Source organism: Lepisosteus oculatus, chromosome 3, assembly GCF_040954835.1.
Source record: "Lepisosteus oculatus isolate fLepOcu1 chromosome 3, fLepOcu1.hap2, whole genome shotgun sequence".
In the NCBI taxonomy this organism is placed as follows: Eukaryota; Metazoa; Chordata; class Actinopteri; order Semionotiformes; family Lepisosteidae; genus Lepisosteus; species Lepisosteus oculatus.
In genome coordinates, this window is record NC_090698.1 from 15522277 (window position 1) to 15539770 (window position 17494).

Genomic DNA, 17494 nt, shown 5'->3' on the forward strand with positions numbered 1-17494 from the left:
TACGCCCCCATCTGGATGGCACTGGAGTTTTGCTTGTGGTGAGAGAGTTTTCCTTAAGTACTTTCTGTAAATGTGCAAGAATTTATACATATTTATAAAAACTACAGTCATACTTGCTTATGGAATTTTATTCTGACTTTAAAGGAAGAGTCCATTGACATTGGCAAATTGCAGACAGTGGCTCATCTGCAATAATTGTGGCCATTTGTGCCTGTTGTACCTTTGGAGCCCAGTCTGTGGATGAGGGTGTGGCAGTCTGTCATCACAAGCTCATCTGACTCAGTGGCAGGCTGCTCTGCCCACTGTTGCATAACTGTCATGTTAGAACTTCATTCAGAAAACACTGGGTTTGGTAACTTCTTCTTGTGTTATTCCCCTGAAAGCTCACTGTGAAGGCTGATCTGAGTTTGAGCATTTGTTCATTCTAAACAGCGCCTATATGCTATGGCCCTGACTCCTTACTGAAAAGACCCTGATGTAGCTAGACATCCAAAATAACCGTATAAGCACTGATTTTATTATTGAAATTTGGCATTTATTTGGCTTATTTGTGCTTGGCTTCAGTTTTCTTTTTCCATATGAATAGGCTTTTTTTGGCAATTGCGTTCAAATTTGTGGAGGTAAAAAGCTTTGAAAGGTACAGACCTCCAAAGGTGTGAAAAAGTGATTTTAATAAAGTACTTGCCAGAGCCACTGCTACAAGAGCTACATTTGACAAAACAATTATAGCTTAGTGGTATGAAACTTGGCACTTATGCTAAAATGTTGGGGGACAAATCACTTAGGCTTCAAGAGAAGTGATTTATGCAAAATAAGGAGTTTAAGCAAAACAGAATAAGTCTGAATTTGTAAAATACTATAATTCAGTAAGCGAACAGTTTGAATGTCTCTATAGTTGCCTATTAAAAAATTTAATTTGGCTGTTTAAAAAGGCTGAGAATGGCAGAGATCTTATTTATTCCAACTCAACACAGCAATGTCATATTTTATAAAAATAGAAAAATTAAAATGAAATAATTCTTGCATGTTGAATATTAAGTAAATGGAAAACAAGATGTAATAATCAAGTTTCTGGAAAGGTAGATAACATGGTTTTTCTGTTTTGTGAAAATGGTTGATGGAGCGAATCCTCTTTTGTCAACCGGAAGTGTTGGATTCATTTCTCCGTGTTGAGGTGATCTGCAATTGGACCGCAAATTTAACCAAAACATTAAAGGTGTGGAACGGTTTCAGGCAGCATCCAATCGGTATGAAGTTTCATTTGGATTTTGTTTGTAAGTAAAGTTTTTGCACAGCTGGGAGCTTAAAAGGAGCTGTGAGGAAGTGTCTTCCCATATGTCAGCCTCACTTTGGTAGGGCTGGAGAGGCTTTGTTTCGCGTTGGATCAAGTGGACTGTTTAATGGGAATAATAACTTTTATTTATAAAGCTCCTTTCCAAACCCAAGGACACTGTACATCTTGAATAAAAAGAAAGACCAGGAAAGTACAATAAGAGCAATAAGATTAAATGGGGGGAAAAAAACACAAACGCATACAGGCTTTTACTAATTGGCTGTTGGCAATCAGGTGTAGACTTTGGTAAAAAGGTAACTTTTCAGTTCAGATTTGAAGAGTTGTCTCTCGTGACGTCTGAGGAAGGTCGTTCCACAACAGTGGAGTAGCGACAGAGATGGCACATGAGATGGGACAGCGCGTAGAGGACTGGCCTTAACTGGACGGAGCCTGTGAGGGGAGTGTAAACATGGAGGAGTTCAGAGATGTGTTATGGGGCCAGATTGTTGAGAGCCTTAAAAGTCAGCCACAAGATCTTGTATTGAGTATGTGACTTTATAGGCAACCAATGTAGAGACTTACATGTAGGAGTAATATGCTGCCAGGGTCTGGTGTGAGTAAGTAGTCAAGCGGTTTTGAACATATTATAACTTGTTGAGAAGAGAGTTAGGGAGCCCATACAGTAAGCTGGAGAAATCAAGCCTTGATGTAATAAATGCATGAATCAGGCAATCAGCATTGGACATTGAGTAAATTGCTTAATGCGGGCAATATTTCTAATGTGAAAGAAAGATATCTTAATCAAAGTTTTCAAATCTGGTTCAAAAGCCAGGAGAGGATCAAGTGTTACTCCTGGATTCCTGACTAAGGCTGACATGTGAATGGGGAAGCCAACCACCATTACTGTGAGAGATAAGAGATAAGTGATGGAGTGGGAGACCCGAGGGGGATGAAGTTTTAACATACAGCTTTGTATCATGTGCCTAACAGTGAAACTAAAGACCATGTTTGTGTATATTTTGCCCGAGAGGTAGCATAAAAATAATGAAAAGTAAAGGGCCCAAGACTGAACCCTGAGGGACACCATGGTTGACTTGGGCTGTGGGGGATTTATGAGGATCAAAGGAGACAAAATGCTTCCTGCCAGTCAGATAAGAGCAAAACCAGTTAAAGACAGGCCTGCTGATAGACAAGAAATGCACAAATGTTTTCGTAAACCAGTATTAAAACGGGTAGGGGTAAAACTTTCATTTCTACTCCTTTTTTGCTTTAAATTGTTTGTCGAAGCAGTACAATCAAATTCTTTAAGCATTAGTGAGTACATATGATTTAAAATATAAAAGGCATTTCTGATTGAAAGTTTTTATATCGGTGGATTTGAATGTTTTTATATTAAAATAAAGTACACTTTGTCCTGATATTGAACTTAATTTTTAAGAATGCATTCACCAGAAACGAAATTCTCTATCATCTGCAAATAAATATCCAGTAGCGCGCAGGCACGTTTCTCCTCTAGCCATTTCAAGATCACTCAGAGGACATGCTTGTCTTGCAGTCTCGTTCATGGCATCTTCTGCAGAAAATGTCTTTCCATATATATTGGAGTAGGAGGACCGGTCCATCCTCCTGGGCAACATCAGATCAGAGAAGATCAAAGATCTCAGCTAACTGATGGTTCCCCATTTTCTGTCTTGAAAACTGTTTAAAGTCAAATATATACAAAAGATAATCTAATAAATGCTATTTCCGTAAAAGTTTAGATCTTGCTTTTATAGTCAAATATTTTTTTTCACTAAGAGTATATGGATGAGCTTTTTTACATTTTAGATTCTATGAAAAATAATTTATTTTTTCTTGATTGACTTTTTTTTGCTGCCTTTTAAAAATATCAGGTTTTCAGAAACAGGCTTTTGTGCTTCATTTCTGGTGAGATTTGGTTTTCATGTGTCCAGGGAGAGTAATGGTTGTCACTTTGAAAATCAAAAAACATTTTATAAAAAGGACTATGCCATATAGTCCTTAATATGATTGTGACACTTTACTGTCCCTTTGAGTGTTCCTTGCAATTATACTTAACATACATGTTCTGTGCTATAAGTCGGCCTCTTTAAGGGCATCATCCAACTTAAGAAATAAATAGAAATCTCATTTTAGAAGTTAAGAAATGTTTTAGCTGAGATGGGACAAGGTTTGCAATATCAGTAATGTAGAGTACATGATTTAGGAAACCACAGAGGAAGAATTTTAAGTTTATTTTATCACCTTTTCTCTGGAAAGTTTTTGGGAACATTGTTTGGCAAAACATTTTTTTCTAATAAAAGCTTTTAAGAAAGTGTCGAAGATTTTCAAACAGCCCAGACCACAGATGCACTTTTAAGTAAATGTGAAAATGTGTTCTCTGGGCTATTATGCGAGTTGTATCTGAAGCTCCTGTATTCGATGTGACATCAAAGACAAAGGTGTGTGTAACTCCACCCTGCAACCTTCTGTGATATACTCTTCCTCGTCTGTGTGCACTCAGTTTGTTCCCTTATGTTTGTGCACTTGTTTAAATGATCCTGTTGTCCTCCAGGGGTCTTGCAGTCTCTCTGATTTGATTTGTAAATAGAGCAGGGCTTGTGGTTCTGGTCACATGTAAAAACAAGCTGGGGGACAGCCCACCCCCGCTCCCAGAGCTCTTGGAATGAGTCCAGTGTAGGTGAGAGGACTGTATAGTAACCTGAAGATCAGGCCTATTTTTGAAAAAGTGTTTACTAAGGCAAATTCAGCTCCACCTGTGCCTAGACAGAAACTGAAAGTTAACAGAATTGTAAGCAGGTGATTCTCTTTTAAGACAAGAATACTTTACATTTCAAAACATTTTATGGTGTTATTCTGAAAAGTACGATTAGCGATTGTTGACAGCAGAAACTGAATTTAATTAAGTGGTATCCCCCCCCCCCCCACCCTATTTGGAGCAAGGAAGGAGGGTGTTAACATTTTCAGGCACTGAAAAATTCGCTTTCATAACATTACTCAACCACATGGCCAAGATCAGCAAATGTTATTTAACACACTTAATAGTTCCTTGAAATAAATGCTGTCAGATTCATGACTGGAAAGCTTGTTCAATGCTCCAACAACCCACTGAGTAAAAAAAAAAAAGTGTCTTCGTCCCAATTTCAAATGCACTTTTCCGTCATTTCCTCTAGTCCTTTCATTTTCACTTTTGATTCTAACAGGTATTTTGAATACCCGAATTCAGTACTCTTATACTGTTCCTTTCTGTAGACCAGGAAGAGTTTTTATCCTGTCAGTGTAGGAATTGATTTTGAGCCTAAGGATATATAAATGGTTGCAAAGGAACTGGTAAAGGTGTATTCCCTGCTGAAAGGAAACGAAAATGGACACATCTGTGGAGCAGCCCTCTCCGTTCAGCAGGGAATAAACCCATACCTTTTCCTTTGCAGCCGCATGCTGCCGCAGAACCTACTTGAACATCTTTATATATCTAGTTACTCTTTTCAGGGCTGATTTCAGAGCAGCATGATTTTTTTTTCTAACGTGGTACAGAATTCTACACAGTATTCTAAATGAGGTCTTACTTGTAATGGTAAAATTGTATAATGCACATCCCTAGATTGACAGCTCCACACTCTTAACCATACATGCTCACATTCTGTTTGTCCTTTTCTGGCTTGCTCACTCCGTGTAGAAGATATGCATGGTGTGCCAACCCTTTCAAGCTGTGTAGCTTAAAAATAATATAAGCTTCTCAAAATAATTGTTTTGCTGGATATCTGCATTCTAGCATTTGGCATTCCTAAAAGCTAACACAACCTTTTTTTTTTCTTAGGTTGTTAACATCCAGCCCTGCACTGTAACCAAACTAGACCCTTCTTTAACACCAGCTCTGACTTGAGGTTGCCAGACTTCTACAATTCCAGTGATCATTGCAGCCAGAATTTGTATCTTCTGGTTTTTATTTGGTTTGCCACTTGCTTGGTTTGTACTTCTTAGCAGTGCTAGTTTAGTGAATACTTCAAAGAAGGCTCAGATGTCTCATTGGTCATTGATCCAGTTTGGTGGGCTTTTATTCAGTGCAAGCTTTTAGTCTGTTCTCAGGAAAGAGTCCACAGTCAGAAGTGAGAGCTGAAATTAGGAGTCATGGTGTTTGCTTTTGTCCAGTTATTTTCTGAAATCTGAAATGGCAAAACAATGATTTTTACTTGTCCAGACTACAGTTTCTACTAATTTACTCATTCATTCTTTACTTTTGGTCAGAGAACTGGTCTCATTGTTAATAACCTTCTGTTTAAAAAAAAAGTACTTTATACCTGTGCAAAATGTTTTAATATGCCCCAATTATTTCTTAACACCCCATTCCTTGGGTTACATCTCTCTACTCAGGTGTACACAAGTTTTACACAGAAAGCCATCTTTCCCAGCACCTCTGTGCCAGAATACCTTTGCGTCTTATGTAACTTATCCTGGTGGGACTGCACATCAGTGGTGGTGGAGGGCAGTCCCCATAACCTGTAAAGCACTTTGAATGGAATGGCCAGTGAAGCGCTGTATTAATATTATTAAAACTAACTTCTAAAATAATTATACGCATCTTTTTTACCAATATACATCGCCCTACTAGTGGATGAGGAAAACATGGAATATAAACTTTTTGTGGGATATCCAAGTGCACGGTGATATCCCAACTTGTTATAAAGCTGTAAGGAGCTAATACTGTAATGATGCTCACGTGACATTACATTGTACGTTTTTTTTTATTACACTGAGGTTGTGGTTCGTCCTGATTTCCCCATAATGTAGCATATCTTGAACATTAACATGCATGCAGCCCAAATCATGGCATTGCCCCAGAACCCCAAAATCATCAAATTTAATGCAGCGTACAGAAAAAGTGAGACATAAGCAGCTGCTTAAAAAGCTCTGTAATGTTGCAAAATCTCTATTGCATGGCTTGATAAAGGATTAAGAAAAATGTAGGATATTCATGATATCAAAGAAAGCGTAAGGTATATTTAGCTCTGGAATCCACAAAGTCTTTTTTTGTGTTACACTGGGTATTACAACAATTTTACTAGATTGTCTCCAGCTGGAAGTGTCCCATGCTTTGCGTGTTGCTCTTACCTGATAGGACGGTGCTGTGTATCCCTTCTTTATTGAGTTGCCCATTTTGTAAAAAGCACCCACAATGGCCAGGAGTTAATGGGAAGTTTAGGACTGTTGCAACATTGTTCAGTGAATTTCTCTCCTTTCTAGTGCAAGTCTTAAATTAATCCTTAGCAAGATTTACTTTTTAAAAATATTTGGAAAATGAAATATAGGTGCTTAAATTAAAAGATAATCCTGCTTTGTTTTTTTTTTTGTACGTGTTAAGAGTTTGAGTAGACTTGAAGCATTTAATAAGTGGGGTCAAGAGTTATGCTAATGATAAATGCTGAGGTAGCATCTGGTTTTCAGTGTCATTTTTGTGTCAAAATGTGCATTATGCCTATAAATAGGCATCTGTCACATTGCTAGACTTTATGCTGTATATATCAATTCTGGAAAATCTGTGACTGCAGTTACATTTATTGTGCATGCTCTATCTCATAAACTGAGCATTGTCATTTTTTTTAGTTGTTTGATGGAAGTTGTGTAAATATGTTTATAAATAAGACTGCTGTCTTTATGGAGCTGGGGATTTGATATATGAAGGAAATAAGATATCTAGCACGGTATGCCTGTGGAGGTCAAACACATTAGCAGAAACACTTCACAGTATCCATTGTCAGAAATTGCTGAGCTCTATGGTCAATCCTGTAGGAAATAAAACCAAAGTAAAAAATTCTACTACCATACATGAGTATATATTTGTTTAGGGATTCAGATGGTCGCTTATTTATAGACTGCTCAATTCAGCAGTCAAGTAGTAATTGCCTTTTTTCTATTTAATACTCGATTCTAAATGGAAGATTTAAGTGAAATCCTTAAGTGGGTTATGCCATTCTCTTTATCGCTGGGAAGACTGAGTCATGCAGACAAATGCTTTGAAGTACATTTGAGCACTCATCTGCAAAGCGTGCATGTGAGCATATTTAAATTTCCTGGATGTTTCTGCCTTCAGTGTTCTGTGAACATTTAAATTTCTTTTGGTTTTCAGGCTGTGTACATAAGTCAACAAGAAGTAAATAAAAAGAGCTGTGTTTTGACAGGACACAGAAGGTAATACCGATAATGCAGGTTGACAGGATTCAAGGATTTACTGTGATGTACCTTATTTAATTGATGCTAATATCTTCTGTTGGAGTGTACTAGCCATACAATTAGTTAAGTGTAACCTGTCAAATTTGGTGACATTTTATCAATTAAAAATTGAGACAACACCAGGATTCACCAACATAGAGCAGGAATAAGGAGAGTTTTATCAGTAATGCTTTCGGCCATCCTCATTGCCTGTGGTGAGAGGTCACAGGTCCGGGGATGCCACTAAATATGAAAGAAAGACACCTGTGTTTAGCCAAAGCACCAGGTTTGGATCTTATAGAAAACTGAAAGAGGCATAGAAATGTTGAGATGTGTTGGTACCTCATATGAGCCGTTAACGCTTTTAACACAATCAATCAGGAGTTGACGTTATTTTGTGTCCCTTTGCATTTGTGATGACGGAGAAGATGGTCAACATTTGTGTTGCAGTCAAAAGGCCATATCCATTTTGGATATTTATTTTATGCAGCTTTCCTGAAGAACTTAATAGAAGAAAGGTTTCAAAAGAGAAGAGGCCATTGGGCCTGTCAAGCTCATTTGGCAGTAGTTTTATCTGATGTTCCAGCCTTTTCTTAAATACAGCCAGGGAATAGTTTCACCAGAATGGTGGGGTAGCTTGTTTCAGACTCCCTCAGACTTTTAACCATGAATGTATGGAAGTGGAGACTGGGCGGTTTGCTCCTTGGAGTCTGAAATGGGAATCCCTGACATCCTTTTAGGTTTTTTTTCTTTGATCCATTTTCTTTTATACTGACACTTCAGTTTTGCAGACTCTTTAAGTACATTTGAATGTGAGGTGTCCTGTCCTGGGTGGTGATGAGAGGAATGGGTATTGGGATTTCCACTTGTTGAATTGTGGTTGGTTTTTCTTGCTGTACACTGTGGATATATAAAAAAAAAACATTTGGTTTGTCCACAAGCACAGGAACATAGTGTTTTGTTCTCTGCACTAGTACCTTTTTTTACCCATTGTTCACGTGATTGAGATAGTTGAGGAGCTGTAACACCCAGCCAGGCTGCCTGATGACTTTTTGGAGGTGAAGAGCTGGCATGGATAGTTCAGTTTGCAAGTATGTGTGATCTCAGCCCCATTGAGCATGAAACAAGTGTATCATCTGCTGCACCTTAATGAAGCCATTGTGCTTCTGCTCACTGACCTGAGTTTGTCACTGTCATGTGAGTGTGTCGTCGCCTCATGTTTGAGCCTTACTAAGGAGTATTCGCTATTTAATAGTCTTAAATCAAATTTCCTTTTTCAAAACATAGCTTTAGACACTGTGCTCCTGAACTTGGTTCTTTAATTTTAGAGCATTCAATATCAATTTGGAAATAAAAATATAGTATGTTATTTCTCTTGTATCAAGGTCACTCTTTAATTTTCATCTCTTAATTGGCATTGTAGTGATCTACCCTTGATTTTCTGGCTGGTAGAACCTGTTGCTGATAAGGAACCTGTGTAATTAGCCTGTCACATGGAATGAGTTTAATCTCAGGTTCTTTTTTATTGTTAGGAGCCTACATTCAGTTGATCAAGAACCTACATTTTTTCTTGATGATTCTTCAAAAATCTTTGTTTTTTGGTGATCACTCTGCCAATCAACTGTGCTGTCTTAATTCAGTGTTTCATAATGGAATGCTTTAAGCTGCTGCTGAAAATGCTCAAAACGATGGCGACAATGTGCACCTTCAGAAGTACTGTCCAGCAGATGGAGTCAGACAGCTGGCTGCAGCACAGAACAAAGCTGGCTGGCTGAAAGATAGGAAGTTTAATAAAGTATACGTTTTATGTTTTTAAACCTTGTTTTGCTGTTTGAGGATATAGATAATACCATATGTGTTACATGCTGAGGTTTGTTATTTATTCCATTGAAAAGTGTATTGAGCAGTCTTTGGCCTTAAATTCTAGTATTTTCAAAGCTGTTGACAACCTATTTGAAATAGCTGCAGGATCAAGAAAATCCCTAATTTAAGATCTGGCGTACAGGTCAGACACCAAACAAGGCCACATATTTAAACTCGGTGATAAACCCATTTTTTTGCTGGGGTGAGGGGAAGAAATACGTGTCATTTTGAGGATTTGAGGGTCGATCTTCTGTAGAAGTGATGCAGAGCCCAGCGTTTTATAACCGTGTTTTCAGATTGTCCTTTTCTCACTTGTCATTTTTAAGTGCTTTGTCCTTCTGAAGTAGAATGTCCCTTTCAGACTGCATGCGTTTGCTCATAGTTTATTTTTCTGTATTTTGACAGCCTGATTTTATGACCCCAAAAAGACTTAAGGATGAAAGTATTGAGATGGCCATGTGCATCAGTGGCTGAAAATGCCTTTAGGTAACTGTTGAATTGTCTTAGTGGTGGGTTTATAGAGGATCTGTAATAAAATACTTTATATGTTGGCCAGTAATACTGTGTAGTTTGTCTAAACCAAGAGAAACTATGAATCTAATAGATACGTCAGGAGTCCTAGGATTCTGCATCATTTTTACAATTGCATTTAACCTGAAATCTGCTGTGATCGATTAATAATTCTGTCAAGCTCTTGTTTTTTTGCATTTCTACAAACAGGTTAAAACTGGTAAAAAAAAGTTAACTGGCAGCATATTTTAACAGTCTGTTACTGAATTGTGCAGATATGCCAAACAGAATTATTTAGAATATTGTTTAGATCAGTATCGTAATGCTCTTGTTAGAAATATATTTTAAATGCTGTGACAGTATTAGTAGGTAAAAGGATATGAAAAATTTACACTTTTCAGAAGACATTTCTCAGAATACAGAGGCAGAAAACGGTATGTTTGAAATGTAGAGTTGAAGCATTTGTCGTGAAAGATACTTAGTCACTAACTTATATAATGCAGAGGTTTTCTGAGTTTGACTAATTTATTTGATCACGTGAATTCTTCATTAATTCTTCCATGAATGCTAGAGGGTCTGATAAAACTAAAAACTGTGTAGTGCTCTGCTGTTGGGCTGCAGAGGTATTGTTAATACTTGGTTGTTGTTGACTTTGAAATTTCTTTGAAACTTTTGTAACTGGTGTTCTGTCTCTGCCAGGTAAAACACTGTGGAGACCAAACTGGTATACTGTGGATTTTTTGTAGTTAAGAGTCTTCACCAGATAGACCAGATGAGATGTTTCAGGTAGGCAGATGATTTTCCATAATCACTTGGGGAATGTCTTTTAGTTTTATAATTAGATATTTTACCAGATCACAGATACATTGGTAATTTTGCAGTGAAACAGAACAGGTATTCTGCAATTGCTGCAGTTATCTTATACATTAGTCCAAATACAGGTTGTTTTTTCATGAGACTTTGTGAACTTACCCTGTGCCATTTGTTCATAACAGACTTAGAGGTGTTCTGAGAGGTGGCAGAGTAAAACATCTCTTTATTTCAGGGTGAATACAGTATTTGAACTAAGCACATTAACTGATATGTTTGCTGTGTAGTTTTTTGTGTAATGTTTTAGGCCTTGAAGAGTTCAGTCTTATACCCAGGTCTGTTTTAAAATTCATGCTTTACTAGTACCAGCCACGAATTCCTATGAATTGTCTGTGTGAGGTTTTTCGGGGGGGGTCAAAGACAAGCTGGCTAGGTTCACTGTGCCTCTAAACTGTCCTGGTGTGTGCCCGGCCTTTAGCATAGTGCTTCTATGCTAAAGCTCAGGGAAGCTCAGGGAAATGTGACTTCCCTTGGGGTGTCTTGATTTATGTTCGTAGTTTTAAGTGTTTGTGCCAAATAATCCTTGATTTTAACCATCGAAATGCTTAAATTGATGTGTTTCTGATTTTGATGAAAGCTTTTCAAGGGGCAGGCAGAAAATTCTTCTTTGTATTTGTAGGGTTTGATTAGCAGCCTGAAAAAAGTCTGTGACTGGAGAGCAGTGTGGAACTGGGTTAACAAGTAGCAGGGACAAAGCAGTTGCCACTGGAGGGAAGCCTCATTCAGACCAGACAAACCTAGGGAGTACTAGTTTCAGGGATTGTTTCCATGCCTCCTGTTGGTCAGGCTGCCTTGCAAAATGTTTAACCTGCTGAGAGGAAGCCTACACACACGCACACACAAAAGAGCATGGCTTTTGTGCAGTGTTGTCATTGCTGTCCATTTTCAGTAAGGCTCTAGTAGATGAATAATTAGTGTGAAATAGGCATATTACTGTAATAATCTGGATTTATGAATGACATTTAGGTAATGTTGCTAACAGTCATTGGAATGGTTGGATTGCCTCTAGAAAACGTACCGTGGTATACCGCGAACTATTTTGCATATTTATATATGGAAACTCTCTCATAGTTTGATTTCATGATTACTAAAACATATTGAGTTGTATACAAAATAAAGTTATATGAATTGTTGTTTTGTTGTTTTATTGGAACCAAAGAACTAGAAATAACACTGAACAGTGTAACAGAACAATTGAGCAAGATGCAGATTTTTACCAATCATTAAATTATTAGTTCTTTTTTCACAATGGTATTGGAGGTACATTTTGCTTAGCAAGATAATGTAAAATTCAAAATTTGACAGGTCCTTGTAAGTTAACATTTTTTCTTTACAATGAGTAAAGTTGACATTCACAACCTTAATAAACGTGTTTAGCATGTTCAATTGCCCTTGGCTATTTTATCTAAAACTTCAAAGAATCCTCAATACTTGCTTAAAACATTGCCGAGACAAGACATTCTAGATTGACTTGAACAGCTTAAGACAATCTTACTTGCAAAAAAGAAAAAAATCAAAGCATGTCTAATGGTAGTAATGGAATTAAAAACACGATCAAGACTAGACTTCCTTCCCGACTAGAGTTACAGTAGAATCAGAAAAACTAAAAACAGCACATGTTCACTGGGTCATTGAAATTAAGTATGTGACGTGTACCACTGTTAACAACGTCAATGGTAAATAACGCTTAATATTACAACAGCTAACCCCATGGATTTGTAAAGCAGTATTTGATGCTGGTTTTCTAATTCTCCGTAAAAATATATGGATACTTTTAGAAAGTAGAATTGCCTTAGCAAGACAACTCTAAGGAATAACCATATGTTTTTCAGGAGAAATAAGAAATATAATCCCGGTGTTATCAAATACCTTGCGGCGCACCTCTAATCATTAGTGGTAAATATTTAATTTAAACTCTTTAAGGTGTTCCTGTGCCTATAGTGCACGTAATATCAAAGTGAAGTTCAGTAAAATTGAAAAACTGATATGAATCACTGCTTGTATTGTGGTGGGCTAAGCTACGGTCTGTTCAAATATTGGTTACAAATTATTTTGAAAAGGGACAGCTATGAGTCAGCCAGAAGTTATAGATGCCTTGTTTTGCCAGCATTATAAGTAATGTTTCAGATTTGCAAATAAGATAGTTACGGAATTGAATTAAATGAATGACTTTGCTTTTCAGGACTTATAAGACTGGTGTTATTTGGTTCATACTTAGTTTGTTTGTCATGGTTCTCTTTATTATGCTAAGGTATTCAGAGTTTGAATTGACAATGTTTTAAAACGATATTTGTATATATTATTAAAGGGTTCGGAATAGTCATCCATCCACCAGCCAGACACAGATTAATTTGGTCTGTTGACTAAATTTCTAATTGACTTCTAATTGTACTTGTCTAGTCTCAGAGACTTTTTGACTTGGCCTAAGCTAGATGGTATTTAATGTAAACACACTGGTCAATCAAACGGCTATGTCTTCTAAGAGGCTGCCTTGTGCCAGTGGACTTGAGTCACAGGGTAAGAGTCCCCGCCAGCTCTCAGTCTCTGCACTCAGGAGTTTGAGTCCAGGGTGGACACGAGATGGAAGCACTCACTGCACAAGAGAACTCAGCAGAGTTCTGTGTGCAGTTCAGTCGGCAGCCTAAAAGTAACTACAGCTGTGGGATGTAATCATGGGTGTTTAGTTTCTTTCAGAAACGTTTTTAATTAAATAGAAGGGTTATACCATTGATTTTCCTCATATTTTACTGATGGTTTAGTAATTAACTTTTTTTTCATTTTTAATGTTTAAATTGACAAAATTTGGTAAATATTACCTTGAATGTGCTTGTTTAGTTAAAACAATTTAATAAAGGCTAACCACATTAAAGTGTCTTTTTGCTTGCTAATCTTAAAGACGGTGGTGCAGTCATACTGTATGTGTATCATTATACTATGTGCCGTCGAGAACGTTTCAGGACCCCTTCAGCTGTGATGTTTCCCTTTTCAATGTTGTGTTAAACTGTGGGGAATGGCGTGCTGTAATTCAGGAAAGTAAAGAATACTGGGATCATTAACCATGCCTCTTTCACGGTACACTTCAGCAGCACGTGACGGCTCTGCTCCATGCTGTTTTTCACACTGAAATCAGTTCCTGTCTGTCATAGATGCCTTTTTGTGTACGTGGGTATTTTTCAACCTAGTGACTGACCACAGGTTCCCTATGATGGAAAGCTAGCCAGGCTGAGGTTGTGCAGATCGGCTTGATTTGGGTTTATGAAACATGAGAAAGCTTTGTGCACTTTACAGCTAGGACCTATAGCATTATCAGGGTGGGTGATAAGTATATGCATACCTTTCCTGCCAGTAGTGGCCTTCTCTTTATCTGGAGATGAAACGTATTAGGGGTACATAGTACAGAAACATATGCTGTCAGTTCTGTTAAGAGCTTAAAAAAACCCCGAAACAGCAGAATAGAATGAATTGTGTTACTCCTGCGCCCATTTTGGAGAATAAGGCAAATGTTGCATAACCATTAGTGATCCCATCAGCGTGCTTTGATGGATGTATGGCTTTGTTCTGTTAAGGATGCGACCTCTATCATGGGTCCTCATTGCCACTTTTTAGCTGGGCGTGCTGCTCATTCGGTCGCATGTCGCTGCCTAATTGTCCTTGCGGTATGGAAAGGAGAGAAATGGCCATTCTCAGTCCTTTGCACTTGCACTTTGAAACACATCTACATGGCACGATTGCGCAGTGGTGACTTTCCTTACCGTTTTCCTGGGATGGGGTGGATGAGCTCTGTTTCAGGCCGTGAATCAGCTCAAGGAAGGCGGAGATGACTGCTGAGACCATAGCTGATTATTTTTAAAAAACAAGCGCGCAAGAAGGTTGAACCACTACACTGAATCAGCTTATTAAGATGTGCGTACAAAATGCACTAGGAGCAGTAGATGAAAATAAACACAGGAGCTATCGGAGAGGGAGGTCAGGCAGCCAGCTTACATGTGAGGGGGGGGGAAAGAAGACGGCGGGAGCTCTTTCGAGCACACAGACAGAAATTGTGGGGTTCAGTGGAGGTGGACTAGGAGTGAGAGCACAGAGCGGTGAAGAACATGTGAATTGTGGGGTACACAAGACCCCTCAGAGCGCCGAGGCACAGTCATCCAGCAGAAGCGCTCAGTGGCTGGCCTGGGGCCTGCAGAGGGCAGCTCATCGCACACATTTCCAGAGTCCGAGGCACTCAGAAATGACCTGGAAGAACTGATGCTGGAGAATCAAGTGACGAGCTTCCTGTGCTCCTCCATATGTCCTTTTTATTAACATTTGTCTCCTAGATCCTTAGACTGGCTGATGTTATTATTTTTCTCTTTTTAATAAATTATAACATTAATCTGAGGTACAAAAGAATCAGTGAGTTTTTTTTTCTTGCATTTTGTTTCATTCTACTGTTAAAATGCTCATAGCGGCTGTGGGCTGTTACCTAGCTTCAGATGTTCTTTGGTATATCCTGGACCTGCTGCATTACTTGTTCAGATTTAAAATACAGTAAATCCTCGATTTAACGGACAAAATTCTACGGTTCATATGTTGGTACTTCCGCGTAATAGTCTGGTCGATACGTCGGTATGTATGGACTTCATCAGTCGTGCTGCAAACGCAACAAGTATCTAGTACATCGTTCGTTCCATCACCAATTCAATTTGTGTTTGCTGTGTTACAAATATTTTTTTAATTAATACACCATGGACAAAAGAAAAAGGACAAACCTGAGTGTAAAAGAAAAGTTAGAATTGGTTGAAAAATGAGAACGGAGAGTATCCGTCGCACGCGTTAGTGTGAAGAAACAAGCAGGTATGTGCAAAGCAAAAGAGAAGTTAAAAAAAATGTGTTTTCATGTGTGATGTGGATGGTCCAAATAAGCCAAGAAACCATGAAGATGGCACTGGAATCTTCACTGGGAGATGCGGTGTTGAAATGGTATGTGCGGTGTAGTGTAGGAGGGGTCGAGTTGAAATCTGCAGCAAACAAGCTGGCAAATGACATGAAAACCGATTTCAAAGCGGGTGATTTTCGAATGCATGATATGTAGTGTATATAGCAAAACGTGTCGTTTTTCACATGAATATGGGTGCGTTGTGCTTCAGAATATATGATTTGTTATTTAACAGACTTTTGGTTTCATTTAGGCGCTGTTTTACTGACATTTTGATTGAACGGACATCCAGCAATATTGGACATCCCTCCCCCCAACTAGTCTGTTAAATCGACGAAATACTGTAATGGTTTTTTAGCATTCTAAAGATGCATTATGATCTGTGCTGTTTATGTATTGGACGTTGGCCCGCATGAAAAATGATTGATTTTAACAAAATATTGATTATGTGATCTAAGTTCTTAAGAATGTGGTTGTAAAGATAGAGAAATATATATACACAGATCCGTATTAACCACCTTCATTTACTTACAGTTTTGAGGAGTTAAAATAAGTAACTGCATTAGTGCAAATGCAGTAAGTGAAATTTATGCGAATGAGTGGTTTTATCTTGCTTTGTTCATGTTAGTGCTGTATATTTTTGAATGTACTTAACATAAACGGTGGTGTGTACAACTATGTGGAGTATTCAAATGTAAATCGGAATTGTTTTCCCTAGGTTAGTTTGTAAATCTAAACCCAGTCTTAAGAAAAAAAGGAAAGAATTATTTAAAAAATGTTTCAGTTGCACATTCTGCTGTTGTTGTTGTTGTTGAAATACTTGTGGACCATCAACCTTATTGTTTTAAAACCATTTACACACCTCAAGAGGAATGTTTATTTCCTTTTAATGCCCTACCCCACATATAACCACAGGAATGTTGGGGATTTTACTGGAACTCCAGAAGCAAACTTATTGGAATTGCACATCATTGGTTACATCTGAGGTCAATGTCCATGCAATTCTGTGATTAGTCACTTTTTATGTGCAAAGTAAAACAACGTGGACGTGTTCTGTAGTGGTAAATTTCAACCTTTTTTCTCCCAAGGTCAAACCAGAAATGGCATTTTTGTTGAAAGTTCATCTGTCATATTTTGAAGTGTGCTTCAAATTCTAAGTGTGCTTAGTTTTTGGTGCAGGCTGTGTTTTAAATTGATTTATTTTAGCCTTTGTTACAGAAAAATCTGTCCACATCAGTGAGGTCAACCTAGATGCTTGTACTGAGTGTTTTCAATGTTTTTCTTGGAGTTCAACAGTTCTACAGTTCAGTTACTGTTCAATTATAACATGTCAACATGTTGTTACTGCAAAGAACAGTGTTATGTGTTTTCACAGGAGTGTTTTTAAAACCAATGTGATGTATTTCAAAAACTATACTTGGCTAAAAGTTTAGTGAAATGTGTACGGTATTTCCTTATTGAAAGGAAAGTACCTGACGAGGTTAACTATGTGTTGAACATGAATTCAGACGGACTTCACAGTTTCATTCTACCGGATCTCCCATGAAACGTCCCCTGCTGTACTTTGATTTATTCCTCTAACTGGCTCAGCCCACTGCGATGCCTTCTTGTTGGCTTTATGCAAATGCTTTTTTTACAAAATTCATTCTGTTGCAGGCATGACTAGGAATGGGTTGACCACTGGAGGGTGCAAAAGCACTCAAATATTAGAAGGTACAAGAAAAACGTACGATGATCAATTGAGAATTGCTTGTTCAAGTTCAGTATTGGCAGTAGAATAACGGTAATCTTGGATTATCATGCTCTCAAGGCTGTCTGTTAGAAGTGTTTTTCTCTAG

The 17494-nt window shown here is 37.9% G+C and overlaps 1 protein-coding gene across 8 annotated transcripts in view; it reads left to right on the forward strand.

The window, feature by feature from the left end:
- Nucleotides 1–17494, forward strand: part of nipbla (NIPBL cohesin loading factor a) — a 92993-nt gene that overhangs the window by 18511 nt on the left and 56988 nt on the right. For 2 of the 8 annotated variants that reach the window (XM_069186926.1, XM_069186925.1), the window contains exon 2: nucleotides 10571–10657. The exons of the other annotated variants lie outside the window; for them this stretch is intronic. The gene's annotated coding sequence lies outside the window, so the exon portion shown is untranslated. The remainder of the gene's footprint in view (nucleotides 1–10570; nucleotides 10658–17494) is intronic. 8 annotated transcript variants of the gene reach the window in all.